Source organism: Neopsephotus bourkii, unplaced genomic scaffold, assembly GCF_033783945.1.
Source record: "Neopsephotus bourkii isolate Nb327-2 ecotype Australia unplaced genomic scaffold, CSIRO-AGI_Nbou_v1 NB_1634, whole genome shotgun sequence".
NCBI lineage: Eukaryota > Metazoa > Chordata > Aves > Psittaciformes > Psittacidae > Neopsephotus > Neopsephotus bourkii.
Genome location: NW_026902109.1, coordinates 1,407,606 through 1,432,076, shown reverse-complemented (window position 1 = coordinate 1,432,076; position 24,471 = coordinate 1,407,606). Strand labels below are relative to the sequence as shown.

Genomic DNA, 24,471 nt, shown 5'->3' with positions numbered 1-24,471 from the left:
TCCCGTTTTTGAGGAAAATAGTAAAAACATTGCATCAGGTCATGGATAAAATGATTCTGTATTTTGTCTAATGTAATTCCAACAACAACCTTATGCTGCTTACATTTCTCCTTAGGTTGCAAAATATACAGACTTTTATATGGTAGAAAGCTGCAAGTAGTTTCATTTGCCTCAACCAAATCTACACAACATCTTAAAAAAGTTTAACTGTTTTGCGCACTTACGGTCTTGCTTTATGTATTTAAATATGTATGTCGGTAACTTGATCCAACAGTAGTTTTCTAAGTAGTAGCTACTGTTCTCAACTGTATTTAGCAACTACTCACTAATGAAATAAATCAGCCCCTGATTATGTGTGTATGTAAGTTACTTGGAGGCAAGACTAGGAATGATAGAAAATTTACATTGGAAGGAAACTTGGGAGGCCCATGGCCCAACCTGCTCAGAGCAGGGCCACCTCTGTCATGAGACCATGATCTTCAGGGCTTTGTCCAGTGAGGTCCTGAAAAACTCTGATGGAGAGTGCACAGCCTCACTGGCAACCTGCTGCACTGCTTGCCTCTGCTCTTAAGGGAAAGTTATCCTTTATGTTATTGTTTCAGCTTACACCTGTTGTCTCTTCTGCTGCCACGTCTGAGCCATATCATCCAACCAGGTTTTTAGTTTGCCTTCTTTTTAAATTAGTTTTATGTCTACATGCATGAAGTAAATTAAATTCAGTTTGCACACTTAGACCTTACCATCATCACTTGGATACAAAAATGTTATAGAAGACAGGGCTGAAAGTCTTGAGAAAGTCAAAGGAAACAACAGCTGGTGTCCCCTCATCCACTTCTTATCACTTTATTATTTCTGTCATTTTATCACAGTCAGGTTGGTCAGGCATGATTTAACTTTGGAAAATCCAGGCTGACTGATTCCAATCACCTTCTTCTCCTTCATATGCCCAGAAATGTGTTTTGGGAGGACAAGCTCCATAATTTCCAATGATCTCAGTGTCATATAAGGTGTTTAAAATAGCTGGAAGATGGGAAGTAAGATTATATAAGAGCATATTTTAAAAACCTAAACTGAAGAACCTGTTGTATCCCCATAAAACTGTGAGCAGAATCAGAGTTCTGCAACAGCTTTGCTGTGAGACTTGGACAGTGGTGGGTTGAACTTTCCCCTAGTACAGAGACATCCTCCTGGAAATAGTAGGTGGGATAAGGTCAGTGAAGAACAGATAAGGCTCTAATGGGACTTTAGTTCCTGCTTTTTACAAAAGCGGATTTCGGTTTTTTTGTTTGTTTTTTTTTTTCCTAGACACCTTATTCCCAAGCGCTGAATACTCCTCTGGGTCTGGCAGTATTGTATTGTCATCTTTTCTGTGCTGCACTATAACTGTGTAAATACATTTCAAGGAGACTTTGGTATGCTCATCAATTGATTGTAGGGAAAATCCTCTGTGAAGTGCTGACCCTGGATATGTTTTGAGTATCCTTACAGAAGGTAAAGAAATTAATGAGCAACTTTCAAGTCAATCATTGTTATTTTTGTCAGTTTTCTGTGCTTTCAAAATAACTCATGCAAAGCACTCAAGTATTGTAGAACATAAGGTAAATTAGTTCCTTTTGCTAATGTTCTGAGAAAATGTGAAACTAACAATAATGTTCTTGTTGCATATAAATATTAAATATACGTGTCCGTGCTGAAGTAAGAAACTTTGCAGCAGTTTCTTTTGGATAGTCCCTTCTGCCTGTTTGAATTCTTTTGTTGCTGGGGAAGGCAAACTTCTGGTTCAAAGATCCTGTACTGTTGGTGTTATGGGAGCTGGTCTGGGTGTTTTGGGAACATCTAATCATTGAACACTGTTACAGAAGTGCATGTTTGTGGCTTATGCTATGGACAGGTGTATCTCACAGAAAACCTAAAGGTAGAACAAACTAAATGCGAGCACCTAAACTGGGAAAGATTAATGACCCCAGGTTTTTGTTTGGTTTTGTGGGTTTGTTTGTTTGGGTTTTTTTGTTTTGTTTTTAATTTTCAGTTTCAGGAATCAGTACTATTCTTGTTCTCATAGGACAAAGAAATTGCTCATTCTGAAAAGTTTTAATTACAGTTTTGTAAGTTCCTTTCTAAAGAAATTAAGACTTAAAATTTTACAGGTAAGTAGGGTTTGTGTATGAGGACCAGTAGCATTAGAGAGTTTTGCAGTAATTTTGTATATAATTTTGAAAAGAGCTGATGAACAGTGTTAGTCCCAGCACAGGCTTTCAAGTAACTGATCACAGAATAGTCTGGGTTGGAAGGGACCTTCAAAGGTCATGTAGTCCAACCCCTCTGCAATGAGCAGGATGTGCTATGATATTATTTCATAGAGGTTACTTCACAGTACAAATCTCTTGTTGTGAGTTCCTATTTAGTCTCACCCTGTACTATGACCAAAAAAAAACCCTCTTATTTTGAAAAAAATGCACTTCTTTTGTACTATGGGCAACAATACAACAGGAAATGGGCCCAGAACCTCTGAAGTTATTTTGCTTTGCCACAAAAGCCTGTGGAAGATAACCACCAGACTTTATTTCCAGTCCAGTCAACATTTAACTTGTGCCCACCCTTTACCAAGAAGGGCCAAAACACTGTCATGGCATTTTGACCATTTCACATCAGGTTCTGCAATTACACTTCTCTCGCTCATGCTGGAACTTGCAGCCATAGAAGTTACTGTTTAAAGCTAAGTCAGATTCTTATAGGCTTACTTGACTCCATATGGATATAGGCTCTGGGGAGGGGCAATGCTTGGTGTGAAATCCCCCCAAATTCTTAGTAATCCTTTGACTTTTAATAAACTTGGTTTGGTGCCTGTGCGGTCTCACATGAATTGCATTGTGAGTCTGTGCAGGCTCTTTTGTGAACGTGAGTTTCAAGTTTAAATGTAATGAAGATATGAGACAAATATTTTTTTCAAAACATGGTGTGACCTTATGTTTTCACCGATCGCATCAGGCACTTTTATTTCGGGTAACATAGATTCACTCACCAGCAGTACTGTTGTGCTGAGAAGGGCTTTAAAGAGATTACTCCTGTTCTGTCAAATGATCTCACAAAGAAGCGTAAGCTGCTGCGTTCCTCGCCGCTGAGAAGGCAGCAGGAGCCAATACAAAGCTGCGGGAAGGCTGATGGGACCTCGCACCGCCTGCCCGTGGCGCCCGGACTCGCACACTGCCGGGAGGCGCTCGGCGGCGTCGGGCACTGACTCGCCTGCGCGGCCGGCTGGGGCTGGGGCGCCGCGGAGCCGGGCGGCCCCAGCCTCGGGCGGGTGGAGCGGCTGCGCTGCAGAGCGGACGGTGGAGGGTGGTTGTGTGCCGCTTGGGCTGATGTGCGAAGGTATTTTCCTGTCCTTACTGTTCCGTGGGTTGTTTCTGTGCCGGATGCGTGCCTAGGAATTGCTGTCGCTCTGTTTTATAGTGTTTATTTCGGAAGTAGAGAGCAGCGAGCAGTTATTGTGATTATGTTATTACTCTGTGTACAGATCTGGGGGAGAAACTTGCTGCAGAAACCAAAGCAGCAAACTTTGAACTACTAAGTCAAGCTGGGTTTTCTTCTTGGTGTTTTCTTTCCCTTGGAATTCAGTCAAGGCAAAATTGTCCCCAGAACGAATAGTTTATTAATCTGTTTAGAAAATCAGTCACTGTGAACCCCTCATTCCATTAGCTATAGAGTGGGGGGAGCCGGTAAATAAAAACCTGTTTCTTTTTTAGTTAAGGGGGATGTCCTTCCTGAAACTGTGGTCTTCATCTTCCACATCAGTGTGCTTTCTCTGCACTGAAACGGAAAAGATCTTAACACTTGCTTTTTAATTCTTTGTACTGGAATTTGCTGTTTATTGCAAAGTATAGCTTCCACAACCACCTTTTTCATCCTCAGAGGAATTCTTTTCCAGAGAACTCATAAAAGGCTAACATGTCAAGCAGTACTTTGACTAATTTTTTGCAGTTTTTAGAGTTCAGGTTAGTAAACTTAAGGGCTTGTACATGGCTAATGTGTCAGTACAGAGCTAAACTCGGTGCAGTAGTAACTGTTCTCTTAGTACTTTCTCTTAGCTTCTCTTCACTTTCTTTTTCTCTTAGCAAAATAGGCTTTTTAAAAAGACATCTTGTTGTTGTTGTTGTTGTTCATACCCTGAATATCCTTCATAACTAACTCTTCCTATTTCATATCATTTTTTCAATGCTTCTTTGTGTGTTACTTTGGTTCCTTAGTATTATTTTAGTAATTACTGTTCTTGGATTTCTGTATTTTCTTTGCCTGGTGTTCATTGCAACGCTGCTAGCAATCTAAAGACACCGATTTAGGTTAGAAAAAGGATACATTTTAGTGATTGCTGCATTCTCTTTAATATGAAAACTACAAACAAGTTTATTATACTTTTCATGTATTTTGAAGACAAAAAGAATATGTGTTTGTTTGAAGGAAGTTTATATTTAAAGTGCTATCTTGTTACAAGGGGGTAACAGGTTCCTGTGTACGGTTAACTCTAGGTCTGTGTTTCATTACTTCTTATAAAGTCAGCTGATTGGTGGAACTGGTAAGCTAATAGTATAGGAGATGTGGTAAATAGTTAATGATTTTAATATTAATGTATTGTGGACTTTTACAGGACTGAGTCTTGCTTTAGGGAGTTTGAGACTTTGTGTATGAATTCTCAGTTACTCTTATCTGAATGTAACTGTTGCTTTTGGGTTTCTTTTCCTGGGGAGGCCGAAGAATAGCTAGCCAGGGGTTATTTGATGCATTTTATCAGTCAGTGTTAGTACTCAGGTTTCAGGAACGTAATCCACATGGCTTTGTAGTTACAACCCTATGAAATAAGAGTGCAATTTAATGAGAGGTCTGCTATGCTTCATGATGAAGTGCTCCTTTCTCAGCTGTTGTACTGAGCTGCTGAAACAAAAAAGTTAGCCCCAGTTGCTGTGTTTCACACCTTATACCCTTGGAGAGTGAATATACGGACTGTAAAGAAGTTTGTGACTCGGTATCTTCTTTATGGTTTTCTACTTGTGCTAAATCACTGGTTGGAATAATTGTATTGTCACCTTGTGTCATATTTGCTCAGGTGTAATAGCTTTGCCAGAAAGGCAGTCGCCTGTAAAATTGTGGTGCAAAGCTTTAATGCTGTTTAGAAAGGTGGGGTGGCTTGATAGAAGCTTTTCTTCCCGTAAGAAAACACCAACCAAACAAAAAAACCTGCCAACAAGAAGTTATTTTTTGTTTGGTTTGGGTTGGTATTTTTTTTCTATTTCTTTTTAGTTTACTAATTTACTGGTGTATGGGATTCTCTGATGAGAACACCTTTTTTAGAACTAGTAGACAGCTCTTTATGCTGAGGAAACAAATAATATGATGCAAAGGAAATTTAAACCATAAAGATTAAAAATGAAATTAACTGGCCATGCTGGATTTTGGTCTTTACTTGCTGTACAGCTAAATTGTTGTAAGGGTTGAAGGTATAAAGAGAAAATTGATTTCTTGTGTGCTGCAGGCTTTGCTTTGAGATGTCCAGTTTTAAACTTCATTTCTACTTACTAACAGCACACACAATTTACTTTGTCATCTGTGAATGCCCATTATTCACAAACATGATTAAAAAAACCCAACCAAAAAATCCCAACCAAAAAATAACCACAGATTTTCACAAAGGGTGGACTTGTGAAAGGCATTTTTGTAGTGTATTACTGACATTAAACTTTCAGGGCTAAGATGTTCTAACACTGACATCTGTAGCTGATTTTAGCACTACTGGCTCTTAAGTTCATAATTTTAAATATGTGTTAAGAGCTTTAGATTAGAAAAGACCATCTGCATGTCCAGGTGTTTTTTTTTTACTGTTGTAGCCTTAATGCCATACCATATGTGGCTTATTTATTGAGTCCCATCTCAAAACAAGTATAGCTTGGTTTTTTTTCTCTTCTGTCACTGGAGCTCTTGACACTTGGAACCTTCTCCTTATTTCCATAGTCAGTACAGTCTTTCCCCCCTCCTAGTGTCTTCACTATCTTTTTGATTACTTCTTTTACCTGACATTTTGTAACATGGCAATAAAAATGGGACACGGCATTCGTTTTTACACTTTACCAGTGTTTTGTTCAGTGTTACCATTGCCTTCTCCATTCCCAGAACATGTCTGTTCTGGTTTTAAGTACCACATTTGCCTTTTTGCCCCTGGATCATATTCATGGTTTTTAATTATGAATTAAAACTCCCTAGCCCTCCTTCTTTGCAATTTTCACTGGAAAGTGCACAGCATACCAGGAAACTTCTTGTACTCAGTGAGTATATGACCTTGAGTTGTGCCTTATTGAATTTTTCCTGTTTCTTTACTTCAGTTTTCAGATCATCTAGATAATTGTGTGTAATATCTATGTTCTCTTTTCCAGTATCTGTATCCCTGCTATACTGTGTGTTAGCAACCTGTTCCTAATACTAGTTGAAATGTTAAATAAGATCAGTTCCAAGACTGGTTTTTAAGACCCTCTGATAGTCATTTATGTTTTCAGGTCTTCTGCTGGTGTCTCCCCTTGAACCAAATGCTTCACTACCTCTAAATTCCTCTACTAGTTGCAGCTTAACTGTTTCCCATGTGACACAGCTGAATACTCTGCTAAAATCCAGATTAAGGAGATCTACAGCTTGTGGAGAACGTTATCTGATGAAGTAATCTCTTAGGTTAGTCTGTCACAAGTTTGTGTTAAACCCCTAATAAATTTGGTAATTTGCATTTTCCAGTGCTTTCATGTCTTTAGAAGGAAATTTGAAGGGAAGCGTACTTGGTGTCTGTACCACTGAAGTAAGTTTCATTGGCTTGTAGAAAACTCTTCTCTTTTAAGCATTAATAATTTATTTCCTACTCTTTAATTGTATGCAGTATCCTAGTTAAAGGACTGTCTCAGTGATGTTCAATTTTGTGTGCTGTTTTTTTTCAAAAGTCTCGCTTTGGCTGTTTAATGTCCCCTAAATCTTTTATTTCACTTCATGATTATTTCCTCTTTTGTACCCTTGTGTTTCTTAGGTTTTATTTTTTTATCTTCACTATTCAACCCCTACTTCTCATACCATTGTAAATATTAGTGCCGTTACTAAAAACAAGGTAAAAAAGTTCCTCTGGTACTTAGATTACCCTTCTTGCAGCATGGGAACCCAACTTGTTCCTTTTCCTGACCCTTCCCTGCTTGCATCACCAATCAATCTTTATAAAGCTATGAAAATGAGAAAAAAATGTTGTGTTTAAATTTTGAGATCTGTTATGCCAATTCTCACTAGTTTTTCTTTTTTGACATTTTTGTTGTGTCTGGTTTTAGGCTTTTTAAAAAATATATGGTTTTGGTTTTGGTTGTTTTTCTTTTTTTAAACCCTTCTAATATTTGAGGTAGTTAACTGTTAGATGTTCATTCATACAGAATAAAATAACAAGTCTTTCTTCTTGAAAGTCTTCCTCTTCTTCCTTCCTTCCTTCCTTGGACTACTGAAGGGTTTGAAACCTGGGATTTGATGATTTCTTGCCCTTCTTGTTCAGATGGCCGAGCTCCTCAATTCAGTTGATTTTTCTAGGTAGTTCCCTTAATTTCTTTCTTTTTTTTTCCCCCCAAACATATGCTAATAATTAATTTAAGATCTATTTTCTTTTGTGCTTCCGTTTTGTTTAATCAGTTTATTACCATTCAAATCCAGTTCATTTTCTGTGAGTGAACTTTATCAAAATTGTGTATGAATTAAGCTTATTTCTTATACAGACAAAAATTATCCACTGAATCAATCATGTGAGAGTATACAAATTGCACTGTTATTAGCATTCTTTGCTCTTTGTATCTGGAAAATTAAATTTTTCAGTAGTGGCACAGTTTCTATATAATTCTTAATTCTCTTAAGAACACTACAACAACCGATCTGTTGCTTTAAGGTTTATGGTATTACTGCAGTCAAATGCAGTTTGACTGTATCAGCTCTTCCCAGGTTTTGATCAGAACCAATACTGCGGTTTAATATATGGTGCTCTTCTGGCTTTATATCTCTGTCTCAAATAGAAAATCCCTTGGAGAGCATCTTCTCTGCCGATGTCTGGAGAAATAATAAGATCACATTAGCTGGTTGCACCAATGTTTCATTACTGAGGTTCCTGGTGTTTGTATGCAGAGAGTTATTTTCTACTAGCAGCTCTTTGCACCCCAGGAGAACCAATTGCAGTTAATGGAAGAATTTTGCCCCAAATCAGGCCAGACTTGTTAACAGCATCAGTGTTTCAACCCTGTCATTAACTATGACTACATCACTTTGTTGTAATAAGCTGAATAATGAAGTGGTTATTTCATCTAGAGACCACAACTGATATAGAAGTTGTTAGTATTGTCCTGATGGAGTGGAGACATTCCTCACAGGGCATTCATTCCATCAAATACTGTTCATGCTGTTTATTTTTCCATCTGTAGAGAATGTATTTAAGATTTTATTTTCTCCAACATAAGGTGATCACAAATCTGATATACATCATACTGCTTTACAGTTTTGATGAGGTGATGCCATAAAGGAAGCAGATATAATCAAAACCTGAAGCTTTTCCATTGCAGTAATTCAAATGTGAAGCCTGTTGAAGGTTCGGATCTTTGCTTTAATGCTTAGGGGTGGCATGGTTTATCCATGCACTCTACTGTTGTGCTTGTAACTGAGAGACATGTGATTTATCTCTCTCCAGATATGTATGTAATATGTGTACATATGTATATAGTAACTACTGTACAGTTTTCAGATATTCAGGATATATGCTTTAGTTGGTGTGTCTTTGCTCCACTCCTTTGGTGGTGCCCTAATGTGTTAAGTAGACCTTCTCTATCACTGAGTAGTAGCCAACAGCTAAATTGCTGGCAAGTTCATTCACAGATAGATATTAACTCTTGGTTTGAAGGAGAAATATCTGCAAGGTTTCAGTACAGAAATTTACTATAACATCTAGGCTTTTAAGAAGAATTTGTATCAGAATATATAGAAATAATTGTAAGCTCTATTAAAGGAGGGAATGTGTCTTGAAATTTTATAGCAGTTTTTAATATCACACACACCTTTGGTAAAGTGAAATTGTCCTATGACATTTTCTACTAAAAATGTTCAATTTTCTGAATAACTCTGGTGCTTTGGCTTTGATGCTGTGTAAGCTGGATCTGCTTTCTATGCGACTCTTAAGATGCTATAACACCTTTCACATTTCCAAAAAATTACTATTGTTCAGTAGTATTCTTCCTTCCCAGCATACCAAAACACATTAGATTATAAAGTAGGTAAATGCTGTTATTATTTGTAAGCACTTACACTCTCTTAGATCATATAAGTGAGGAAAGAGTAGAGCAGGATTGTGACAATCAAATCACACATGAGGATTTAGAGATTTAATTTCTGATGATTAAGTGGGACAAAAATGGTTTGGTACAGATTGCTTCGAATGTACAGAGGCCAGGATGCTTTCTAGGTTGCAGAAGAATTTAGGTTCCTCAAGCAGCAGTTCCTGACCTAGCCACAGTCTGTAGGCTATGCACATTCACTGAATCCCAGCCATGGGATTTTTGTCCTCTGGTAAAAAAACTTGGGAGAGGGGATTTACTGTTTTTGCTACTCTTCTAGTGTCATTGCAAAGTGCTTCCATACTTTTGAGGTTTTGAGAGAGATAGTATACTGATCAAGTGATGCGATTGCTTGCATTGACATCTCTTTTTCACATCCAGTGGAGTTTGTGGTAGTTTGGTATGAAGTGCCCTGCTGTGCCTGTGGAAGTGAGATGTGAACACCCTAGTCTGCTTCCGCTACACCATTAGAGTCTTGTTTAATTTGTATTGTCATGACCTTAAGTCCCATGAAGTGTTCGATTTGCTTTCTAACTTGCTAAGGTGGGCCTTGGTGTTGCTTCTGCAAGTGAACCTTTATGCAGCACATACTGCTTGAAATGCAGCCAAAAGTTAGTATACTTGCTTCTCCCAAGCGTACCTGTAAACAAGTACAAGAATATGTGCTTCCCTCTTAACCTTGACTCCTATTATTTGTTCCTTGTCAGTTCTGATTTACTTGGATGTTGAGCATACCATTATCAACGGTTACTACCTTTCTCAAAGGTAGGAAGCAGGAGAACAGATTATGGTCCTGTAACTTAAAATTTAATAGCTTAGAACCTCCAGGGTTTCCCAGCATCAACTGGAAGTTAGAGTCCACACTGCAGTATCTGAGCCATGGTAGACTGTGGTTATTACTGTGCTGTTTCAGCTGATGAGTTGCACACTAGACACAGCTCAAGGCTGCTGCTAGTGCTTATAGAGCTCTACAGAGGAAAGAGGATTGATTGATCCAAGGCCTAGCACTGTTTTGGCCTTGGATCAACATGAAAGACCCAAGAATGCAACACAAACCATTTTATGGATGGACTTGTTATTTATCTTTTGGTTTAAATTCTTCTTTTGTCCTACTCATATTGACTTAGCACCAGCCATGCAAAACACTTCCATGTAGTATACTTTGGAGATGTTTCTGTTCAGATAGCTTTAATCCCAGTTAAAAGCTGTTTTACCCATTATATGAAATTCCTCTGATTTGTAAGTAGTTTTTAGACCCACTGTTAAGCCAGACTGAGTGTTGCATTGACTGGAATGCTGCCTGCCTGGTGTCTTTGCTGTTTTGACCACTCCTAACTGAGATTTGCACAGTGGGGTCTGTGAGACTCCCTGCAAATGGGTGTTTTGTTCTCCAGCCTGTGCCTTGAATAGTTGCCACAGTGACCATGTTACACCTGCATCATCCCCCAGGACAGCCTCTGCAGCATGTCACAAGAAGAGTTAGAGGTCTTCAAAAATGTTGCCTTGTGCTGCAGTAAGAGATGGGGCAGCTGGGTCAATTTCTAGGCACTGAACATATCTAAATGGTGTAAGAAGGCAGTAATAATGCCCCCATGGTGCATGGTTGCTTGTTTTCAGGTGAACCCCTCCAGTTCCTGTCTCTATTGCTCTTCTTCTTCTCTACTAGCCTAAAAGTGGGAGAAAGCCCTCACATTCTTTTTTTTTTCCCCATGGTCTTCTCTTATAAGGCTTATGAAGATAGCTACCTCGCAACAAATCTAAACCATCACCATGTTTGCTGTGAGCATGGGTATCAGCAGTGTCTACTGGTACTCCTTATTCTGGGGGGCACTTCGAGCTACTTGTTCCCATCAAAGCTTTCTTCCTCTCCAGTTCAAAGAGCTATTGTCCCTAGTAGGGATGGTTACTCTTAGAGTGGGATTGTTCTTGGTCATAGTGGGCAATGCATCCTAGGTGTGTTGTCAATCTCTCTCTGCACCCCTCCAGCAACAACACTATCTTTTTATATCCTGGTCTGGGGCTTAATAGCCTTGCTGAGTGGGACTGGCTTTACCCCTCTGGGTTTAGTGTAGATGTTCATGTGGGATCACTGTGAGCTGTGGAATCACAGTGAAAATAGCTTGGCCATACTGCCTTTAGCAGAGCTGAAGGGGAATTTCTGTGCCTTCAGCTCACTGGCACCTGAACCACCCCATGTGGGTGCAGGGTTTATAGGGTTCTCTGCACCATGCCTTCAGTATCTCCTTGGAACTGCCTTCAGTATCCCCTGGGGAAGCTCCTGTCCTTGTTCCTGCCCTAGGTGCAGTCACACCTCTCCCAGACACTGGGTACCACACTTGAACATATTTCACAAGATTACCAGCTGCAGTTGGAGAGCACTGAGTGCTTTCTGATGGGCAGGTAGTGCCAGAGCTTCTACTGTGGCTTGTGTGCATGTGTGTGAAGCTGGAGAATCATTGATAGCACAAGCGAGTGTCTAACTCTGCTTGCACAATTTGAAGTGGCTCTTGGATCAGAAGCCAGACTCTTGGTTTCTTTCTTAGGACAAGCATTTACATATAATCCCTGCAAAATGTGACTTAATTTCAGCAGACTTGTGGAAATGCAAATGGGTAAGTAGATGTAAGAAAGAAACAGTGATGATATACAGTCTTTGGTTTCTAGTTTGTAGACATCTAGGGTATCAGTAGATATGCACAGAAAATGAAACAAATCTGAGTGCCTGATAGAGGCAGTAAAGAAAGGTTTCTGTACTTGTTATCTTGCAACACAACCTACATGATTGTTATGAAACGAACTGATAAGAGATACTACTTTTCCCACCATCATTAGGATGCAAGTGTTTTCTGAATGTGCCAGATGTTTGGCTTTCATTATCTGGAAGCTTCTTTCATTTAATACCCTAGTGAAAGGGAAGCCTGAGCATGTCCAGCAGAATTATAAACAGTTTCCTGTACAAACGAATAAAGCATCATAGTTAATGAACTACATCATGGTAATAGTAAGTCCAGCTAATGAATGCTTTCCCTGTTATTTTAGAGAGGTGGCCAAGTGACATTTTTCTAATTCTGGATCACTGAATCCGTATGGGTTATTTGTCTGAGAAATGCTTCATTCTATTTTAATATTTGGGAGGAGTTTATTCAATACCTTACACTTTACAGTCAGATTTCTGAGTTATTCAGAATATCCTTATATTCAAAGCTGGCTAAGGGAATGTCCTATAAGATGGATAAGAAAAAAGTATCTTTACTAACAGTTTTTGGCTGGTTTTGTTGTTTCAGGTTTTTTTTTTGTTGTTGTTGTTGTTTGTTTGTTTGTTTTTTTTAATTTATTTATTCCAGAGAAATACAGTGAACACTTTTTCAAAGCACTATAATTCCAACTCCAGGAACGGTGTCTGAAAGTACTAGTTTGTGTAGAGGAAGGAGTTTCTGAACTATAGATTGTAACAAGCTAGTTAAGACTTGTGTGTTCAATACTGCTCTGCCAAAAGCAGTAGACTCTCTTTACTCCATGTAATAAGGCAATCATTGTTACCAAAATATTCCCCAAATTCATTCTCATGCTACGGTACTGCTTGGGATATGTGTGTATCTTTTATTTCGAAGGAGTGAATGAATGTTTTTGGAGCATTGAAATGCGCTTGGATAGATAGAGATGGCACAGGTTTGTTCTTTCCAACAGCAGAAGAGGAAGGAACTTTTGTGTGGTATTCTCTGAAAATACCTTCTTCAGCCAGGCCGGGTGGATTTTCGAGGGGCTTTATCTGCAATTCTTTAGCAGTTGGTGATTGTCGTAACTGATCTGTGTGATTTTTACTGCAGCTCAAGTGTGGTTCATTGTTTTTTCAATGATCTGAGCTGAGAATCTATTGTAAAAAGCCTAGTAAAAGCTAATGGGAAGACCAGAGTCAATGGCTTCATGGTTTAAATGCAGGTTGTAACAGGTGCACCCTTAGGGTTGTCCCATGATTGGTTTTCAGAATTATACTATTCCTGTCTAGAGCTGAGAGAATATGTCTGAAGCCTCTTCCTGGTGCTAAAAGCAAGAAGATTATCATTCTAGTTACTCACATGAGCTTCATGAAAGTGATAACATCTGAGGTATTACGTGTGTTAGCTGAGCAGGGTTCTATGCATTTTCAACAGGAGAAGGGGATAGTGCTTCAGATGATGTTAAAAGCATTTTGTCCCCCACATTTGGCAGCACTGCAATTTTTCTTCCATGAGAAGGGAAATGCATTGTTATTTATGTGTTAGTTCTACAGCAGAGGTTTATAGGGAATTGCCATGATCATATTGGCATCTGTGATTTCTCACTGTCCTCTTCTACTATGGCAAAGAGAAGTCAAAGATGGCAGATCCATCTCTCCAAAAGCAAACTCCAGGGGATCAGTATCCCCATTCCTTGAATTTTTAAAAGAATGGGTAGAATCAATGAAACACTGCTCCATTTCTCCCTGAATAACTGGATGGAATTAACAGTACTTTGAAATATAATGTATTAAAAAAAATATAATAAAATACTGAGGCCTCCATCAGCATGGGTGTAGAAATCTTATCTGTGCCTGTCTCATAAGTCAGAGCTTATGGAACTGTTCTGTGCAGAGTCCAGCTCAGCTCCTCAGTATCTCAGACTAGGTTCATTAGGCAATGTGGCATTTTACTGCAGTCCAGTGTTTTTTCATGGTTTTGATGAGATTAGCTATGAAACAGTGGATTGATGAAGATTACCTTGGCCTGTAGGTGACAGTGCAAGTACCGGACATACATACTGCATTTCCCATGGCCTTGGTGTGCTTGCTTTTTCAGAAGGTCTTTAGTTTCTGTTAGGTATGACTAAGTTTTGTCATGAAGCTACAGCCTGAGAAAAAGGATCTGGTATGTTTTTGATCCGTGTTTTCTTGGAGAGCTGTACATGAAGAGAAGGGCAATAGTTATGAAAGGGTTGCATTCTGCATATTGGTACTAATAAGCCCTATAAAATTCCAGGAAAACTGTATTTCTTGCAAAATGTTGGTTAAAGGAGGTAGCATAACATCTGTTACTATCTGGAAAATAGTTTGTGAGCAATTATTGGCATTTCTTAAAAAAAAAAAAAATGCCCTTTTGTTCAGTTACTAACATCAAAGAATCATTAAGTAGAAAAAAATAAAAAGACATAAAAGTTTGAGAGGCCAACTAAATTTAAGAACAATACCCTAGCTTTCTTATACCGATGATAGTATTTCATAAGTAATTGTAGACAAGGGATGCAGAGTTTTTTGCTCAGATGTTTTACATTAACATAAATTATTAGCATATTATAACATTATTTAAAATTTTATCTTACAATATGCATCTTGAAATATAGGGGTTTTTCTGTAATAAATATTCTAATTCTTGCAGTCTTTTTGCTGCATCTATTATGCTTAAGGTTTTTTTAAGATTTTAGAAAGGGGGAGGAGGCTGAGTGTTTCATTTGTTTAAAAGATAGGTTTAGGAAAAGTGACTGGCCCCATGAGTGTTTCAAAGCTATTACACTACTGTGGATCATTTGACTTACTGTACTTGAGAGATAAGGCATTGCTCCCAAAGTAACCTTTTGTTATTGCAGCTGTTGATGTTTTGTAAAAACAAACAAGCAAATTGAAGAATCACACTCATCCAGGGCAGATGTGACTGGGCATGTCTTATTTTTCAAGGAGCCCTGTGCAATTGTTTTCAGTACCAATAAATTAAAAAGTTGATGAGTAACTACAGGTTGCTGATCCTAGATTTTCAATATGGACCTTCAATAGGAATAGCATCCTTCCCTTTGAGAGCACATTTTCTCAATCTTTAATGGCATTAAGCATATGTTAACGGCTTCTTTGTCCTACCATACTATCTTTTTTTATCCGATCTCTGAGCAGTGCTAATATAACTTGTGGTATGATTCTTTCTCTTGCATCTCAGCATTTTTGATACATTACTACTACTTCTTTTTGGATTCTTAAGGATTTGTAACATGAAACTAAATACTCCATCCTTCAGAGGAATGAAAATGCTTCCTTACTTCTTGCTGATGGAGTTTGAGTTATGCATCTGAAATTTCAACTGGACAAATAAATTTTATACACATCTGCAATGTTTTTGTGGTGGTTTCATCACAGAACTTTCCTGATTGTTAAAGAAATAGACTAGAGTCACATACATGGATATTTACAAGTGCCACAAATTCCACAACTTATACAGGCTGAAAGTATTTTTTTAAATATATTTTTAGTTATTTTCAGATTTTTTATTAAAATAATGCATATTATGATGATGGTTCCGTGGAATATGTGCATGCATTGCGATGATTACTGGTAGTAAAGTGCTTACTTTTTTTTTCCTTCACTGCTTTCCTTCTCCAAAGCTGCCGAGGATGACAACACTCCTGCAGGCAGCTCACAGGAGGATTCAGCATTTGTATTTCTGAGGAAGTGTCTGGGGAAGATGAGAATATTTGAGGTGGTAAGAGATGAGTGGAAACTGGAATCGGTCAAGGTGACAGTTAAGTGGATAGCTTTCATTTGTTGTTGTTCCCACAGTTGCTTGCTTGCTCCTTAAATTAGCAAGACACGCTGATGAATGAGATGCAGCTAGGCAATATCTTCTTGAAGCAATAACCTGTAGCAGCAAGTCATGCTTTCAGCCTGGCTGTACGTGTGGGATGGGAAAACAGTGCTAGTTAGAACTGGGGGTTGGAAAAGAGAGAGTTTTTTTTACAAGGAAGATAAATCAGTGCTTTGCAAAAACCCCTTTTAAGGCAAATTTAAAGTACTTTAATAGTATCCATGTGTTAAAAATGCACCTCCCATAGGCTGTTTAGCTTTGACTAACTGGTGTTTCTCAGTGGAAGAACGTTGGAGTCGAACATTCTTGTTTTTCTCTTTCTATAGATAAGAGGAATGTGTACTCTTGCTGTAAATGACAAGCTTAATCAATCTGAGTATACCATTTATCTAACTATAGTTGGAGATTATTAGGTTTTTAAGTAATCCTTTAAATTAGATCAGAAATCATTTTATCTTACAGCTTGGTGATTCCTTTCAAATAGAACCTTGTTTTCCTGCCTAGAAAAATATGTTCTGTAATCTCGTGACCTGCTTTCAGATATTCCCATTGCATTTTCATGCCCTGTGGCTTCTAAGAAACTTTGATGGATTTTTAAGGAAATACGTATTGTGGAAAGAACTATGCTCTTTATGTACATGAAGTTACAGTGTAAATCCATATGGACGTTCCCAAGTAGGTTTGTGACTCAGAGTGGAAGAAGCAGGTTGTTAAATCCTTGTTATATACCTGTTAAGTTTATACAGCAATCTGAGAGAAGCTCATTTAGAAATGCTTCTGTTCTTTAATGCTGTCTTTTGTTCTTTCCTGTTCCATGTGGGTTTTGCTTTTGCATGAAAATCAGGTTGGTGAACTTAATCTGCCCCTTCTCACCCTCTCCCCCAAGATGAAAATGAGAGAAGGGTACAGTAAGGACAGCAACACTGATGCTACCTACCTCTTTATCTTGCCTTCCCCTCTCTTCCCTTTGCTCTGCACAGCCCAAGTTCTCTCCCTGAGATGGTGTTAAGCCTAAAAAACAGCTATTGCTTCCTATCGGGATTTCAGTGCTGTGTGCAGTTCGTGCAATATACAGTAGACATGTATTTATAGCAAAGCTATTTTTCATGGCTTGCTTTGAGCGCAAATTGCACTTCCAATTAAGCACTGCATGTCTCCTGTACCATCTACCTGTGTTACTGGTTCTACCTCTGGAGTCTGCTGTAGTGGTCTGTTAGCTAGTCATACCTCCAGGTTTCTACATGTGAGTTGGCTACATTCATAGTAATGTAATATTTAAATTCCAGCACAAAAGCTCCTTCCTTCTGTTACTTAATTCAAATTTGCATTAAGCATTTTTTTAAGGTTTGTTGTTTGGTTTTTTTTGTTGTTGTTGTTGTGGTGGTGTTTTGTCTTTATTTCAAAAAATGAGTGCTGCTTTAAGTGCAGTATATCACAGTTGCTGATCACATACCATGCCTGCAGTTGTGAATCCTCACACTGGGTAAAGATGCACTCATCTTCCCCCTAATTGTGATTAGTATTCAAACAGTAGCACAAAAAGCCATCTTTCCCCTGCTCTGCACACTAGGGTCATGAAAGCCAGCTCACTTCTTGTTTTCTCAGACAGTGGAGTTTACATGTAAAAGGCCTTTTGAAATGAGAATGCTTCACATCTTCTAAAGATCTTTTACCCAACCTATCGATATCAAGTGAAATGGTTTAATGTGTTCTGTTACTGGTTTGATTCGGTGTGTTTGTTGGGCTTTTTGGGTCAGGTGTTGATGCCATATATGAAACAGGTATTTCAGTAAATCCTGTTTTGTCAGTGATTTTTGTTAAAGATCTAGGGGCATGAAAGCATGTTTTTGGTTTTGGGTTTCTGAGACCACTGATCAGTTAAATACCTACTAATTTTGGGCTGGATGTTCAATGATCACTTTTCAAGAGGGATGAACATACGTGAAGGATGGCTGCATGTTCCATGGAGTGTTTACAGTAGGTGGTTGGTAAATTTTAGGATTCTTTTGTCCACAGGGTCCCTTTGCAGCCTGTCATTAGTACAAGACTTGAAAAATTGGGTAAAGGAGATCAGCTCCCTTACCATTTGAGTTATTTCTAGTTACTGAGGGTAACACCAGCGGCAGTGCCCTGGGGATGTCTCTGAGGTCACTGTCTGTTTTCTGTGCCTGGGGCTATTTTGGTTGTAATTATCTGTGAAAACTTATTTGCAAAGCCTTGGGGCAGTTCCTGAAGATAGGCAAGTAGTGAAGCTTCACCAGCTGTATTAGACGCAGTCTGGTGGCTCAATGTTGAGCTTCAGCTGCTGCTCAGCTATTTCCAGTTTGATTATTGGAGTCATTGCTGCAAAGTGCTTTGATGCTGTAAGTGAGCCAAATCAATGTAGTGCCATTAATTTCACTCCTAATATTACCTTTGCAAACGATCAGATTTTTTTTTTGACTGCATTCCTATATCATGACTAGTTGATTATAATATAAATTGTGCCTCATAATCCATCGTCTTTGAGACTGTCAGTTTTCATCACAAAATGTCACCTTCAGTTTTTCTTTATCGATCTGACCTTAAGCAGTTGCATTTAGCAGTGGATTATTTGTAAGTATTGTTAATTTTAAGATTTTAAATTTGGAGCATTTTTTAAATTACAGACATTTGACAGGTTATTATGACTCCTTCTAGGAGGACTGTACCACAGGCAGGTTTAGTCTTTAGAGCAGCATTGGTAATATTGCTTAATCAGGCTTAAACTTTTCTCATTCTTGACATATTGCATTTCATAATCCCATTAATTCTCAAAGGCTAGTAAGAAATTACAGGTTTTCAAGATTTATAGTTTGGGCATTTACAGTCTGCCAAGCCTGCTTTGTAGTCTTGTATGTTTGGCAGAATTTTTAGCCTCTGGAAAACTCAACAGTTGTAAGTCGTGCACTGACAAATTCGAAATAAAATCCAAAATACCTGGAGGTTCTGGTAAGGACTCTTCTGGTGCTCTTCTTTGGTTTGTGAGCTTTTTAGGTCCACCAGCTACTTCTAATGGTTTCTAATGTTTGATTACCCTGAAACGCCAATAAAGCGAGTATCAGTGTTTTCATGAGAATCTAAAAGTTCCAGGAGTGTTTTTAGAGAAGGGACCTGATTCCCATGAAAACCTCAGCAGCAGTTAGCTAAGAAAACTGTAAACTGCTGCATGGATATTATATAGGTGTATTTGGGAAATTCAGATAAAATTGCTTTGTACACTTTCCACTGAGCTTTGCTGGCAGAAGAATTCATCTACTGAACTCTGGCAGTGGTTTCAAGCATGGATTAGGGCAGGAATACACAAGAGAGCCAAACAGGCAATATTTGGGCTTTTCTCTATAGTAATAGTAAGTATGACTGAGGGGAAAGGTAAAGATTGTTCCCTTATCCTTCTGCCCCAGTGTCTGAGATGAAATAGGAGCCATATACAAAGGTGTACTAAGGCTTCACTTCAAGCACTCGAAGATCTTGGACTTTATGTGGGAATGAAAAGGAAGATGGGGTGATGTGCTTATGAGTGAATTAATCTTGAAAATTTAAATGTTTCCTAAAACCACCAAGATGGTTTAAAAGATGGTGGGGACAAGCCAGAGAGTGATTATAAAGGTAAAGTTGCCCTCCATGCTTTTTAATGCTGCTGAAGCAACATTAAAGTTTTTTGTCTCACAGACATCCCTCCTTTTTCCGGACAGACAACTTCTTTTTGTCTCCTGATGGTTGATTCTTTTGGTTCTTAATCAAATTTTCTTGATCAATTTCTGCAGGTTTAACATTTTTTTTAGAAGTTGATAAGTTTATTAAAAAAAAATAAAAAATAGAAAAAAAAAAGAAAACCAAAATCCATACTTCATACTACAAGCATAGTTGCTTCTCAACCATATTAAATCTAGAGCCATTTGGTTGTGTGCAGAAATTATAATTGCCTTGTAGCAAAGACAATACTGACTCTCCAGTGGCTCCTAGGAAGGGACTGACCAGTGAATAAGCAAACCTGAAGGGGAGGTTTGTATCCCTTGGAGACAAACCTGCTAAGCCATGTGAGAAGATAGCAGCACCTGTGATTTGAATATGGTCTAAATACCTGAAATGGGGGAACAATATGCATCTGTGGTGGTTACACTCCCCTAGCCCCTCCCTCCAAAAAAACAGCTCCCCTCATGTGTGGTGTGTAAGTCTTGATAGGGCTGCCTATTTAGCATTGAAAAGGGAGAAAAAGCTTGGACATCTTCAGCACTGAAAGAAAGCCTCTTAAAGACAGAATCAGAAAATGGAAAATCTGAATTCCTGCTGCAGTAAGGAAATGTAATTTTTTTTTAAACAAACAAACAAACAAATGAACAAAAAAAAAACCCACCAAAAAAACCACCACCAAAAAAAAAACAAAACACCAAAAACAAAGACAAACAACAATAAAACTACAAAAAACCCCTGAAAGGTTTTGTTTCTGGTGAAGTGGGAGGTTTGCTGAAGACTGTAGTGGGCAGGAGGGTAGAAAGAAGTGGTAGCATTTAAAAAGAGATTTTTGGCTTTTGATTCCATAGGTGTGCATGAGAAAATTGGGGAATGTGATTTTTTTTATTTTTTTTTTAGTGAAGTTTGAAGCACCTGAGTTGGAATTGCTCAGAGTTTTTGGAATGTAGGTACGACATTATTTGCATATAGCTCTTAAAATGTGCTGTATTAGTTGTTATTCCAGCATTTAGTAGTCAGTCTTTCATATATAAATGTAAAGATGGTATCACAGCTCAGCTTAATTTGCATTTAGAATTTATAAACATTGCCTAAAGAACTGGAAAAAAAAGAGGAAACAGTGGTACCAATAAGAAATGTGTCAGTTGCTAGTTTACTAGTTTCTGTAATAAAACCCTCTTAGAGCTTTTAATTTTTATATCTGTGATAGTGTCAACTGAATGTCATTTAGAAATGCCAAACCCTTCAGAAATAGTAGCATATACATGTTTGTGCAATCTGTATATGTATCAATTACCCAAAAGTATGGCAATGTAGTTCAGCAGGATAGTTCTCAAGTTTTCTCAAAGAACGCTATAGGAGACTGCTAAAAACATGTGTTTATTGAAGGAGAGAGTTGCAAGGATTTATGTAGGTAATTAGGTGAGTCTTAGATAATATATGCATAAACTCACATCAAAATGTTTCCTGTAAGTAGGAAATGTTTCAAACCTGCAACTGTCAATATGACTAGCAAGAGATGACAAGGTAATACCAGGAAATTGATATATATACTTTGTCTAAAATACTGTATTACATTCTGAAGGAAATGCAATCTGTTCAGTATAGCATACGCATATGTATGTTTATAACTTACAACAATGTTGTGATAAGAGCACAAAGCTATGCCTGTAAGTGGAGTAGGCAATAGCATTGTTTGTTCCCAGCTTTGTCTGTGGTCTCTGGAATGTTGTGGGCAGCTGAAGTTGGGATGGGTTTTTGCTTGACTACTTCATTTTGAAAGTGAAAAAATACTTGACAATTTTTACGTTGTACAGTCTGCTGGTTTATCATCATCCACCAAAAGATTAATTTGTGGTCTAAGCAGACTCTCAATACACTGTATTGAGTAGTTGATAGACCTGGTTTTATCTTCAGGTGTCATAAACGTTAGCCTGAATATGCCATGCATATAAAAAAAACCAAACCAATATATTAATTCAGAAATAATATTCTTGTTGGGAGTTATTTTGCTCTTGTGAGCTTCCTAAGTGTGGGTATATTTTCAAACAAAACCTGTATTTTCCAATTTTGTGCTATAATTATTGCTTTGTTGTAGCTAAATTTTATCAGTCATATTAATAAGAGTTTTGAAAAGGACTTTAAATTTACTGAACAGATGTTTAGCCTTTTTTTTTTTTTTAGATTGTACTTCAAGGTATTGGTTTCCAGTTATCATGTATTTTTATTGTTTACCTTTTACTTAGTATTCTTGCAGTAGCATAAATATTGTCAAAGTTAGCAGATGGGCAGCTTGATATGTTTAACCCCTGGCTTCAAGTAGCTGGGATTTTTACTATGCTAGTTTTGTTTTACACTGTTCTTTAAAGACACAAACCCCAAAATCCTTGATGGTCCTTTCCTTCTGAGCATTTTTTAATGACATATTAAAATGTGGTAGCTAGATGGAATGATATTAATAACAGCATATTCTTAGATGCCCTCAAAAGATTGTTTTTCATCCTATTCTGGAGACAATGCAGAGTACAGTCTGTGGCTGCCAAGCTCCCTGGAGCTCAAGTGTTGCTTTTTCACAGGGATAAGGACACACCTGTAGCTGAAGAGCTCCTCTGCTGATCATTTCTTCAACATGTGTGGGCACTTGTCTCTTGTGTTTCTCAGTGAGCTTCCTCATTGCCTAATATTTCCCCAGGTGTCTGTTTTCCTCACTTTTAATTGCTCCACTGCTTCCTGGCAGTAGCTTTGGAACTGTAGGGTGCACCACATCAGCAGAAGAGCTGGAAACTGGCTGGGTCAGACCTTCACTGAGGCAGGAGTGTGAAAGCAAGAGCTTAGGTCTCACCATGTCAACTTCAGGCAAACAGGGCAGAATGAAATTTGAAAACCGGAGGCATATAAATGGGATTTGTGCATGGTTTGCCCCCTGCCCCCCAGCAGTCTCAAAAAACTAATTAGTATCTTTGAGAGGTATCATAATTTGCCTTAAAAAAATCCAAACTTCAGAAACAAACAAGTCCCCTTTCAAATACTGTTATTTTAACCAGTGGGCTGAGTTTTTTGTATTACTAAGAATAATGCATTGTGAAAAGGAAATACAATAGTTGTCTTGATCTTATTTTGTGTAAAGCTAATTGGATCTGCTAATTTAAATCTCATGCAACTAGGTTAAAGTAATAATAGTAATAGTTCAAACTGTCTATCAGTGCCAACTAGGATTTGTTGTTTGGATCTTCTTTCCTGTGAAAATAAGGTACTGCTCTAGAAAAGGCAGAACTAAAATACCTTTTGTTGTTGTTGTTTGTTCCTTTTTTCAGCCTATGTCTTTGTGTTACTTCACTTACCTCTTACCGAGGTTCTTGTGCTTCTGTGAGCTCCCAGATGTGTAGTTGCTTCCTGCCTTAGATCTCAGACTGCAGTTGGTTTATAAGTCTGATTCCATTACTGCCCTGGGTAATGTGGATCTGTCTTCCTTGATCCCAAAAACTTAAGGCAGTCTTGCCTTAAGGCTCTTGTGAACTTTCCCAGTAAGGTGACTTTTGTGAACAGGAGAAAAAGAGTAGGGGAGGAAAAAGAATGAGAATTATTTTTCAGAAATGCCATCCCTTGAAAAAGCAGCTGTCCACCAATGCAGAAGTATGTACATTAACCTCAGACTAATCCACATTCATTTACCATATTACATATGTGTGACAAAAGAGACAATTTGGTTGGTTGTTTTGTTTTTATTTTTTGAGGCTTGTCTGGTTTTGTTTACTGCACAAAGGAAGGCACAGAGACAGATGGAGAAGTCCAAACTTTTACTCATTTTCATTAAAGAAAATGTATAACCCACACTCCTAAGAGATGTTTCTTAGGAAGGGGGCTTCTTTGTTTTTCCTGTAGATAATACACTAATTAACCAGTGATAATGCTTGGAGTGAGCAAGTACATAATATACATATGGCAGCGTAAGAGACCTTGTCCAGGAAGTGATTCTTTTTTCTGTTCATCAAAAGCACATCCCTTCTAGAAGGGCAATAGTTTCATGGATTGTTTGTTAAGAAGATAAGATCTGTTCCTCTTCTGTAACTCTGTTCTTAGCTGGCTGCGATAATACAAAGCAGATATGAATACTTCACATTTAATTACAGAACTCAACACATCAGATGCTTCATACATCATATTTTCAGTTAATGTGATATATTACACATAGTGGTACTTGCAAATATAGTGAGGGAGAATTCATACTTTTGAAGCTCTTATTTTTGTAGATGGGAAAAACTGAACTAATCTAAACATGAAAGTTTTAGAGCTATGATTATTTAAAGAGATCTTCAGATATGGTCTGTAATCTGAACATCTAAAATCCACAGACATTTTCTGCCAAAAGAAAGCTTAGTTTCTTTGAGTTTTGCCAGTCAAAAATGCCATATGAATAGTCTCACCTCTTGATGATTCTTATGATAGCAAAATGGAGAAATATAGAAGATGCATGGCAAGGGGGAAGTGTTTGAACCTGGAGACTAAATGAAAGGGACTATCCTTTTACATGGTTTTCTGTTTATGTCTGGTTCTTGGTACTATGTATGTGTACATTTTCTTGCAGTCCAGTTGAAAACTTTGGGCAGGGGAGAGTATTTCCATGTAGCTGCCCTAATGAGTGTTTACCTTAGTCAAGATACAAGAGCATCTATGACCTGAAAAATAGTGTCATTGTCACATCTTTGAAGTGCAAAATATACTGTTTACAATTAATATATACATGTAAGTTTTTGTGAGGCAGACAGGTTCCTGGCAACAAGCGTATTAATTTCAGTGGGTTTAGTTTTCTT

The 24,471-nt window shown here is 38.0% G+C and overlaps 1 protein-coding gene across 12 annotated transcripts in view; it reads left to right on the top strand.

Moving 5' to 3' along the window:
* PCDH15 (protocadherin related 15) overlaps positions 1-24,471 on the top strand; it is a 460,786-nt gene that overhangs the window by 36,316 nt on the left and 399,999 nt on the right. For 3 of the 12 annotated variants that reach the window (XM_061373823.1, XM_061373819.1, XM_061373826.1), the window contains exon 1: positions 3,168-3,369. The exons of 3 other annotated variants lie outside the window; for them this stretch is intronic. The gene's annotated coding sequence lies outside the window, so the exon portion shown is untranslated. Of the gene's footprint in view, positions 1-3,166; positions 3,370-24,471 lie in introns of those variants that run through there. 6 more of the 12 variants (XM_061373832.1, XM_061373828.1, XM_061373825.1 and 3 more) reach the window with 5 other exon arrangements.